General features: G+C 43.4%; 1 long non-coding RNA gene across 1 annotated transcript; it reads left to right on the top strand.

Moving 5' to 3' along the window:
* Positions 1 to 2,489: 2,489 nt before the first annotated feature.
* Positions 2,490 to 4,557, top strand: LOC121111581. The gene is made up of 2 exons (XR_005862615.1): positions 2,490 to 3,013; positions 4,350 to 4,557. It is a non-coding gene; the product is annotated as an uncharacterized LOC121111581 (long non-coding RNA).
* The last annotated feature ends 7,214 nt before the right edge of the window (positions 4,558 to 11,771 follow it).

Raw genomic sequence — 11,771 nt, 5'->3', positions numbered from 1 at the left:
TGTCATGGTTAAACAGATGTAATTAAGCAAACTTCTTTGGATTATCGGTCATTCTTTGTAACCTGTGCTATGCAAAGCACTGCTTTTGTGAGTATTTGTGCTCTTTGTTGTCACATGAAAAAAAATCACTTTTTGCCTGTATGCAGCATCAATAAGACAAAGTCTGTGTAGTCTCACGCCCAACCACGCTCCCTCACGTCAACTCAGATGAAGCATCACTTCATCCGGAAGAAACAAATTGCTGTCAGGTCTGTCACCTTTGGGATACACTGCAGCCTTTTTTCTTTCTACTGCCTCGTCTCTGAAATACCTCACATCTGAATGACTCTGGTTCTGATGATTAACCAACCTGTTTTCAGACACCTATAAAATGCCTTTCCCAAACAGGGAACAATCTGGATATTAACTCCGGCAGCGCTGTGCTTGTATGCAGACCCATTACTGCTGCTCATGAATCATCCTGGGAGACAGTACTGCAAGCCCAATTTATGCCCGATTCTCCACAGGGTTCATATAAATGTTTACAGCTTCTTCTGTGCCTTAAGTGAAGTGCAAAATCAGTGCTCACCGATACAGTAAATCATCAGGTTTCACCTGGAAGTTTTCTGCTGAAGCATAGCTAGATCTAACAAGCACCATCATGCTCTGCCTGCTGTACAGCTAGGCAGGATGGACAGGGTACAGCCATTTGTGTATTTCACAGAACCAGGCTTCCTGCAGTTTGATTTTGTAGCTTTTCGGGGAAGTTTAAACTGTGGTTGGATCCATCCATCCACTATGTCTCCTCTTGAGCACAATGCCTACTGGTCTAATAAAGACAAAGAATGTGATCCAGCCTTTGCTTCAGCTGAAAACTAGCTTCAGCTGAATGCTGGCAGAATTTGGCTGTAGGTTTTGCTAGTTTGGGGGAAGGTTGGTGGCAGACCGGGAGATACAAGGACACAGAGACAGAATGATCTCATAATCCTCAATAAGCCCAACAAGAAGCAGTTAAAAAAAAAAAAAAAAGGCAAAAAAATGCTACATGCAGTGAAATCAGTATAAATGTTTCCATAGGTTTAATCCCAGGGAAATCCTACTCAACTGGATCGGTGTTTCTGTCCTTCTCCTTTTGCCCTGGATGATTTTGCAGCCACCAGCAGCAATGATCCTCCCCCTGCCCTGGGCTGAATTCAATCTCCCACTATGTCGGCAGCTGACACCTCGCAGACATGGAGACATTTTGGGCACTGCCAAGACTGCTCTCGGTGCCAGAGGAAGGATTATTATCTGCTGAATCAATGAGACCCGTGTCAAACTCAGCTCCCCTTCCAATACTTTACTGCTGCATGTGTCTGAGGAAATGGAAGTATTCCTTGATAAATACCGGGGTGTGATCTATATCTCATTGCTGCCATTGTATGCTCCAGGTTGGAGCCATCTACATGGAAACACAAAATGGATGCAATAGGTATTTAGACTGCTTTGGGCATAAATTTTGAGCAATAAAAGTTCAGAAAAAAAAGCCTCCCTCTATGGAAATGAAGTAGCAAAGGTTAAAACTTCTGGAGTGGCCAAGTTTGGCTGTAGTTATAAAACAACTGCAGTGCTAGAGCTGCGAGTGGAAATTTTTCAGGTGACCTCAGCAAAGAGGAGTTTGCATGAGCTCCCTTTCCAGTAATGCTTTACCCAAACACATATCACACATACACGACTGCTGGCAGCCATCCTACCCAGCAGAGAGGGCTGGACACATGGGCAGGCACCAAGTGTGTGCTGTGCGCTTTGCCGCAGGCTGCTTGAAATCCCAAAGCTTTCCAGAGAAGTGCAAATGTTACGCTGCAGGTTGGCCATTTCCACCCTACACAGTAATCTGAGTTCTCCCTCAAACTTCTGCCAGTATTTTTAAACAGGGCTGGAGCAGCCCCTGTCTATAAATACTCCTCTTCCACACCAATATTTCAGATTCCAGCCGATCAAGTTCTGTCTGCTGCACTATTCATTTATTAGGTATTAATGCTTTACAAGACTCACTTCACTTCTCTCCCCTCTTGTCACCCTTGGGTGACTGTTGCTGGGATGCGCTCAGATTGTGGAGATTTAAAGAAGGAATGTGAGTTTTTTCCCAAACTGAGATTCCTGTAGCTCTCAGCCCGCAGTGCTTCCAGGATGTGAAATAACACAGTCAGCAGGACAACATGTCAGTCACCAGCACAGCCAAAAATAGCACGTGTACAGCCAAACTCAAAGGGCTAAAAGGGTGCACTTAGAGCAGATGTTTTAAAGCTTGTGCACAAGCTATGGGCTTATTAGCCAGCCTGAATCAACTGAAAAAGGCCTTTGGGAAGTATTAAAACTCTTGGCTAGGACACTCCTTTCTCTGTTGGAGGCACTGGAGATTAGTCATACTTAATAGTAAAAATAAAAGCACTAACCTGGGCTGAAGTCTCGTTCAGAGGTTTCTGGACCTGGCGTCATTCTTGCTTTGTGACACAGCTCATTACATGCACCAAGAGTCTGGTCTCAGGAAGAACTAACCACGGGGAGTTATGGTTCAGGAGAGCACTATCCTATGGGGGATGGGGTAGAAGCAACTACTTCAGAAATGGAGAAATTTGGTAATGACAGAAAGACAAGAAATGGGAAATTCTACAACAAAAAAAGCACAATATACTAAAAGCTGAGGAACGCTGGCACTCCCAGCCTCCTTTTGCTTCTAGCCCAAAACTTACTTGAAGCACCAGATCTGTGACAACAGGCAATATTCAAGAGTCTGCCATTTTTCCCACCTGGTACCTCAGTAATGCTTGCTGATGAGCAAAGCCTTTTCTCTCCACCCTTATTCTTTCTGCTGTAATTTCACTTTTACGTATCTCCTAGCTATAACTCTACCTCCCTGCCATGGCAAGAAGGTGCCCTTATGTGTCATACATAGTAAGAAACCACAACCCTAATCCTCTGCTTAGCGATTTTACAGCTTAGTGTGTGAAAACCTCAACTAACCAGGATGGAGAAAGCCAGATTTCGCCCTGAGGTATGGATATTTGGAGCCAATTTCTTCAGTCACTAAGCTTTTGGCCAACTAACACCACTTCTTTTTTAGTTTTTTTTTTTCTACATCACATGGAAAAATACTACTGAAGCTTTTCCTAACTGCCAGATTCTAGAAGTAAAAGGCTGGAAGTAATTACTTCATTAGTCTCTGTGCCCTCCTTCCCACAACTATCAAGATCAGCACATTATAAAAGAGATTGGTTGGACTCAATAGTGAATAGCAAACAACTATGTAAAGAAGAGTAGAGAGAAGAAATAGACTGGAGGAGGGAAGTGAAGTTGTAAATACTTTAATTTCCCTCTTTCTTTTAGAAGAAGTGAGCCACTTTTTATATATTCTCCGGCCTTGGTGAAAGCTATCTTGAGGGAAATACCTTAGTAGTGGTGCTTGCTCATGGTCCTGTGAAGAGCCAAGAGTTTTTTTCTGATAAAATTAACCACTGTGGTATTAGAGATCTCATCCAAATACATGTTTGGTTTTTTATTCTGACCTGTCTGGTGCAGCCATACCAGGGGCAGAGGCAGAAGTCACTGAAGGCAGCATAATGTAAAGCTATTTTCTTGCAGAATAAGACAAGAACTGAGAAATGAGCAGTGGTTCAGCTGAAAAGCTCAGGTTAAGTGCTAGAACAAAAGCCCATTGAGGAACTAATTTGTAGGCTTTGCAAAGAGTAAGGGAACGAAATCTTGCTAAATGATTTATTCATATTTTTCCTTAAGAGTAGTAAGCATGAACTACTGAATCGTAGCACAATGGTGCACTGATCTACCTGCAGTGCATTAACTGGCTCATTTATTCTGCAGCAAGGTTGTGGGTAACAAGGAGCCTCATTAAAGGCTGATCTCAAAAGAAAATGGCTTTAGTCTGCATTTTTGTTTTTCGGGCACTCTTGAGGATACTGAAGGTTGCTTGAGCTGGGAGGAATGTCCTGGTGCTGCTCTGTCTTCTGGTGGTGCAGACTCCTGAAGCTGCCTGTGCATTTTACTGCTCCCAGCATGTTGGCTCCGGTTCCCTGTCATCAGCTGAGCTACCTACATTGTTCTGATTGGATTTGGCACCTGGAAAAAGCTTTCTTTCAAGAGCGAGGGAGCAGCAGTACTGTGTAGTGCAGCTGGCATCATCCTAGGAGTGAGAAAGAGGGCTGGCAGAAAACAAAAGTTTGACCTATATAGAACGATCCATCTGTCTGGGGGAATGTTCATGTATTTCCTAGAGTTAGCTTCTTCACCCACTTTACCTGTTGGTATTGTTCTGATAGCTTAACAGAAATTGTCTGCCTTTGTCAGAAATGGTCTTTTTTCCCCTTCTCTTACAGCTATCTCCTGAAGCACAATGCTGGGGAAGGCTGAGCCCTCAGCCCGACCGTCCTCGTCAGGTTTTGCAGCATCCCAGAAGTTCCCTTAAGGCTATTCTGCTCACTCACTGCATTGCCTTCCTGGATGCTTTTATTTTTTGCTGACAGCTGCCTGCAATTCACATGAGCTGTTGTATTAATAAATAGGCCTTGCCCTACACCAATCAGACAAACATATGGAATATGGAGCAATAAATGACAAAGCAGCCCCGCATCCTTCATACCGTCATTGGCCTTCGTGTCTTGAAGGAGAGAATTTCCTCCAGCTGGTTTCATCGTGGCTGAATGATCCTCAGTATTAGATGCAGGGCAAAAGTGAAAGATCACGACACCAGAATCTCCTGCACGTAACATTACAAATGACTCGCCTGCAAATGGAATGGAACGCCAGGAGATGATATCGAATAAATGAAGATATCACCACAACTACTCATGTGGAGCATAATGTCGCAGACCTTCTCTATATTATTTCAAAGGTACTCGCATTTCAAAAGAGTGGGTTTTTTCTCCTCGTCGTAGAGAAAACTGATGCTGTGGAATTGAAAACACAATTGTGGTGCATGCTGTACGAGAAGCAGCCACTTGCTGCCTTGGAAACCTTGAAAAGACTTTGTCTCTGATTCCAGTCTCTCTTTCTCTCACCCTCTAATTATGTAAGCCCCACTCATTTAGATTTGGATTCAGCTTGCTTTCCTTCCTAGTATCCATTACACCATTAGTCTGTTGCAATGTCAGAATGACCTGGTGGGAGGATGAAAAACATCATGGGTTGAGTGAGGAGGCAGGATGTTACTCCTGGGTGACTCTTGCTGTAAGTGGGACACAATGGAAGAGATTCCCTGTGTCATTCATGGTGGCAGTGGATGGCAGCAGCCATGCTGCCTGTTCAACCATCAGAGTAACTGAACTGCTAATTTAGATGTAATTGGGCACCATTGATTCTATTTAATGGGGCCCTGGATAAATTGCTCTCCTGCCTAATTGGTGCAGTTACCATAGAAGGGACTGGCCCAGAGTGCGGAGCAGTGCAGGCACCTAACTCCCACTGAAATCAATTATGCTGAAATCAATGAGAGTTAAACAGCTGAACAGCTTTAAAAATCTGGCCCTGGGTGCACCCCAGAGCTATAATTTATCAAAACACCAAATAAATGGCATGCCTAGTTGATTTCAATGGGTGTGATAGGTTTATGGGAGTTATTACTGGAAAGCCCCCAGCTTTTAATAGATGTCTCCTGTTATTTTTCCAGGATCAGAGTTTGTTGATGTACAAGTACAATGAAAAAATGCTTCTGCATCTTCTGATTTTGGCCATGGTGAAGATAGGGATACTGGATTAGACAGACCTCCACACTCACCTTTGTAGCCCTTGGCAGGGCAATTGACTTGAGGCAAAATTCTGAGGTCTTTGCCTCACCAAAGCTCTCCAGAACACTATTGGGCACAAAATCAGCAATGACATTGAAGATATGGCTTTTTCCATATACTGCAGTGTGGTAAAACCACCTGCACACCAAAGCAGATCACCATTAATGCTTTAGTTTTCCGAAGGAAAAGATTATCTGGTTAAAGTGAACTGGTGCTCACTGGCATGACCTCACTGCTCCGTTATGGCTGCCAAGCAGAGTGACTTATCATTCATAACTGTTGTAAAGTGCTCCAATGCTTGGCATATTTTTCTGTGTCTCAGTGGCATCAGATACCAAACCATACTTCTGTCCCTGAGAAACTGAGTCGCATCAGGACTGGTGCTCTTCTGTTTTCTCATGCCCACTGATCCTTTGACTTCAGAGTTGAGAAGACATTAGAAATGCTGTTTCCTGCCATTAAGGCCAAGGTGGCAGCATGTTCAACGTCCTTGGAGGATGAATGGCCAAACTCTGCTTTGCTGCAGGTGTTCCTGGGAATCCCAGCACCTCCAGGATCACAGTGGGGTCTTTTGTAGGCTGTGGTGGATGTACTGAGTTCCTTTGTTTGCAAAAGCATTTTTTGAGATGCCTCATAACCTTTCAAAGCAGATGTCAAGTATCAGCCTTTTAGAGAGTGTCAAATAATTTCAATTCTGAGATGACTTCAAGTTGCTAATTAGGTTGCTGATGTGCCACCAAAGACATCAGGCCCTGGCACCCAGACTTGATGACAATATGTAAACTCTTCAGCGATCTACATATTGGCTCAGTGACTGACTTTATTCTTTCTTGCTCAGAATAGCAGTATTTCCTCACCCCTCCAGCGAATGACATGTTTCTCACATTTTTGTGGCACAGCTTGGTCAAAAGGCTGGAAGGTGTGAAAGCAAAGCAGCAACAAAACCTTGCATCATTCCTTCCCAACATAACTCGTGCTGGCACTCTTTATCTTGTCCTTGTTAAACACGCCAGCGTGCACTTGGGTTTGTCATGCCGCATGGCAGAGTCATAAAGAATCTAGCTGTTATCACAGCGTGGTTGTGTCTTACAGTCCCCAAAATCCTGTATTGGACCAAAGGCAGCTAAAAATACAAGTAGGTTCCAGATGGATTTTTGGAAGTATCAGAACACAGTTCCACAATGGCAGAGATATAAGGCCTTGGGCAATGCCTTGAGATCCTTTTTGTCCTTCAGCATCATTGGAAATAGGACCTTGAGTTCCTGAAACAGGCACATTTAAAATGACAGTTATGTACATTTGGTCTTGCATGCTTTTCTGTCCTTTCTGCACTATGCCTTTCTTAACACTTACTTGAGGCAGCAGGGTGCTCTTCAACGTGATCCCATCTCCTATTCCATGAGCTAATCCAGGTCATGTTGTTCCAGTAACAGCAATGGAGATGTATCCATCAATATTGTGTCTATTAATGATATGATGCATTCACAAAACCCCTTCAAGTCCTCCCCAGTGGTACTCACAACAGGGCCACGTATTGCTTTCTCTTGCCTTTGTTTCTTTGCTTTCAAACCAATGTGTTTATGTCACTAGGAAACAGATTTGTGAATTTCTGTATTGTTTAGAATGACCTTGCTGGCATTTTGACCACAGTATGTGAGAGACCTGAAGTACTTTCAACCTAGTAAATATGAATGCAATAAATATGTAAATTAAGCTATGTATATTTATAGCCTGGCAGAACTCAAAGGACCAGGTTGTAGCCAAAAAACACTGCACAATCTATTGTTTCTACATTCCCCTTGGTGGCAGTTCACTGGAGCTCCATTCAGGTGCCCACAGTGACTGGCAGGGCACCCTTATTAATAGCGCTGCCATAAAGGCCACTTAGTATTTAGTCATTATGACGGGTTCTTGGAGCAAAGGACTGTGCAGAGAAGTAAAACTAAATCAGCTCTTATAAAGAAGAAAATAAGAAGTCACAAAATGAATGTAACACTGAGCTTTCAAACCCCATCTATTTACTTTTGTTTGTGGGTGAAGTTTCCTTCACTGCTCATCAGTCATGCCAGCTACTGATATTTCTTCTGTCAGGCACAAACAGTATCTGACTGACTGACATTATCTGTCCATTGACTGCCTTGATTTTGAACCTTTTTGGATTTGTGGCCCCCCTAAGCGTTTCCCAGCTGAGGAATTTAAGCCAACTGACAAGGAGCATTAGTTGCAGTTACTCTTCGTGGATCTCTCAGAAGTAAGCTAGAAACCTCAGAAACACTATTTTGAAAACATTGATTCTATAGGATAAATATTTACATAGTACCATGAACATCTTAGACATCATTGATCTCTCACATGGATGCAATAGAGCCAAGGAGAAACTTGGCACAAAACATAGAAAAACAATGTTCTGGATATTAGGAGGCCAGATCCATAGCTGGATCTTCTTCTACCTCTGTAGGCTGAGATTGAGCTCCCATTGGTGGGAAATTTGCAATGGTGTCCCTCATCTATGAGGACGGATGTGATCCAGGCTCCATTTATACCCAAGGTGGGTGGCTGTGCAGGAGCTATGACAGCCTCTGCAACCTCTCACAGTCAGGTGGAATAACACGTTCAAATGTTCATTCATGTTCAGATGCCAAAGTGAAGGTTTTTTTTCCCAGTCAAAACCTCAAAGTTAAAAATCTGAAGGTCTGTCCAACAATTAGATATGGTTTTGCACAGTCAAGAAGTTTAAGGGCATATTGGTGTATGGAGTTGTGTTGGTGTCATTTATAGCATATCCTGTTTTTATCTAAATACGGACTCTACAATGGTTTCTATTTCCCATACTTCATTTAAGATTAAATTACTAGGTAACAGATTGAGGCTGGAATACAGAAGAACAACTTTTAAGTAGTGAAAGTGGCTTCACACGATAGGAAAGAGCACTTCATCTTACAGCTGGTTTGGTCACACAAGAATAATTTGACTGTAGACTAATCCTAGGAAGTTTAAAAGCCATTACTTTATGGATACCATTTATCAGAGATGAAGGAAGAAATCTGCCCTCCACTCATGTTCCGAATGCTCTTAGGAGGTGTGAATGAAGCATTTCCCCCTTCAATGTGACCACTGGGATTGTAGTTATCTATATTTTATTTTAATTGTTGCTCATTTTCCAGGGATCAATACTTAGTTCCTAGAAAAGATGCAAAAAATTCCAGTAACGTTAGGCAGAGAATTACTATGCACCTTGAGGATCAATATGTAGGTAATGAAATTTACACTGCAGCGTGAGCCAATTTAAAATTCTCTTCAACACTGATCTTCCTTTTCAAGATGCAGAGGGGAAAAAAATCATGTTGTGTAACATAAGCTGTCAAGATAGAACAGGGGCCAGGTAGCTTATCACATAAGCATGCTGGACTCAATCAGTCATTTGACAACACAGCTTCAGTGGTGCTTTGGGAAGGGAGATAAAAAAGCCAGCACACGGGGCAGAGCGGCCACTGGTAATCTCAGAAACTGATGGCAGGGTTTCTTGCTGCCAACTCTGCTTGACTCTCTATAGAAGAAACGTGTTTGACATGCACAGCGAGAGCTCTGAGCAGAAGAAAGCATTGGGCAAGACTTGGTTTGAGGCCATTTGGTGTCCAGCTGCCGCTGCTTGAGGGCTGGGCCTGAGCTGCTGCACTGCACTTGTTGCAGATTTGAAAAATGCTGACGTACTTCCTGTGCTGTAGGAGCCTGGTTTTATTTCTCTGGATATCCTCAAGTGCAAGAGGCTGGCACTGGAGATTTCTCCCCATACCAGGTATGACGATGGGTCCGCATTAGAGCAGAAAATAAAGAGCGCCGGGGGGAAAGCCATGATAGCCACGCACATCATTGTTTTTCCTGTCCCCAGATCAGGTTTGTCACTACCATTTGTGAATTGCAGAGTCCTGCATAGAAAATGTTCTTTTCCTTTCTTACCTCGAAACATGCAGAGGAGGAGATGCCCACAGCTGCTGTGGAAAGTAGAGTAGTACAAGGCTGGAAGTTTTCGGACGGATTTCTTTTTTCCCCCATTGGAAATTTTCAAATTCAGTGAAAAAGTACCCCAATCTGCTGGAATTCCTGTGCAAATCCACCAGAGAGCTGAAGCAACCATCCTTACCAGCCACACTTAAACCCTGCCTGGTTTTCTTTTGGGCTGGCACCCCAGAAGACTTCCTGGCAGCCCTGGTAATGCTTTGCTTGGCAGCAACTCCATTTCATAATTGTTTTTATTAAAAATTATGGCACGTTCCCCAGAATGAGCATTTCATCTTGTAAATCATGGAACTGCACTGATGCGATGGCCGTGTCTCCATAACTTCCACAGAGTGAGTCTTCTATATGCGGTTGGTAAAAGTCTTTGTACAAATTATCCCCAAATGACCAGGAGATCTTAGAATCACACACATGATTTTCTTGTGTCATTTCTTTTAACAGACATAGTTTGATTACAGCCGCGAGTATGCTCAGCAATGCTCCACATACAGAAGAGAGAAACAGCTGTAAAGTGTGAAATGAAAGCACAGAGATGCAGAATCATAAAGACTAGAAATGACCTCTAAGATTAAGTCCAACCATCAATCCATCACCACCAGGTCAAAGTACATTCAATGTTCATATCCAGCCTTCTAAAGCTTACCTTATATATACACACTATTTACATATATGTAAAAACACACACACACACATATATATATGACTCCAACCAACTCACTTCTACCTTCCCCAGAAATGGAAAACAGCACCAAACACAAAGAGCCACCCACCACTGAGAGAAAGGGGAAAGTTGTATTGAGAAGGCATGGAACTACAACAAGGAGGCTCCTAGAATTAGAAATAAGCTGCGTTTGGAGATCTGCGAGGAAGTTGAACCCCAATATTTCTGGATGACAGATAAAACAGAGGTGTATTTTGGAAAATATACCCAATTGGGAAAGATCCAAAGCTTTGTTCCTGACAGACTGAGCTTATGACAACCTATCATTTGGCAGGGAGGTCAGAGAGATCCTCAGTCTCCTCCTGGGCCAAAGCAGGCGTTGAACAAAGGGGTGAGTCTGTGAGTGGTGATCATGAAGGGGCACAGATTTAGTGGAGACCATGGGTGTAAAAACCAGAAGGGAGGAGGGTCAGTAAAATTCCCAACCCCACTTTCACCCAAAAAGCCAGGAGCCTCACTGCCAGCCAGGGCCCAGCATCACTCCTCCTCTCCATTGCTTCTAACCAAATGAGATCTGCTTCTGCTTCTCCACAGCTCTCTATGTGATACAGCATCTCTTGCAGGCCAGGAATGGTTTCTCATTGTTGCCTGTGCAAATCAGATGATTTGTGCCCCATTGTAATGAAAATCGATCCGATGGCCATCCAAGCCCAGGAGGACAGCTGGCAGCTTCCCCTGACATTTCCAACAAAACTCACTGTATTTTCTCTGCTAAATGATGCTATGGACAGAAGCACTAAGACCATTCTCCATGTCAGTTCCAGAGATGGATATTTCAGGGAGGAGCAATTAACCATTAGTGATTACTTTTTTCACCCAACAACTAATTGCAAGGCAATTAAGCTGGGGAGAGGAGGTGGCTGTGACAGAGGGGACTGTCAGCCCCAGTGCCTGGCGGAATCAAAGTGTTGCTGCATCACCTGTGAGGTACAGTTACCAAAGCACTCTATTTTGATGCACGGTAATTACGCTCCCATCTCTCTTTCTGTCCCTTTTGTTTGCTGCTGCTACTGAATTTCAGGCACTGTGTGTTATGGCAGAGAAAGACTTGAGAAATCCCTTAAAAGCCTCCACAAGGAGAGCAATTTTTCAGACTAACGTTCGAAGAAGGAACTGGGCCCCTCCGATGATTAATCCCAGTAATTATTCATCAAGCCAGGTGGTAGGACAGCAGCATTAAGGGCTGTGATGAGTAAGGTTTTCTGGGCCTGAACTCAGAAACTCAGTACATCAGCAAACGCACAGGCAGCAGCTAGCAGAAGTACAACATTAGTTTT

This window comes from Gallus gallus, chromosome 10 (assembly GCF_016699485.2).
Source record: "Gallus gallus isolate bGalGal1 chromosome 10, bGalGal1.mat.broiler.GRCg7b, whole genome shotgun sequence".
NCBI lineage: Eukaryota > Metazoa > Chordata > Aves > Galliformes > Phasianidae > Gallus > Gallus gallus.
This window is presented reverse-complemented; position numbering and strand designations above follow the sequence as displayed.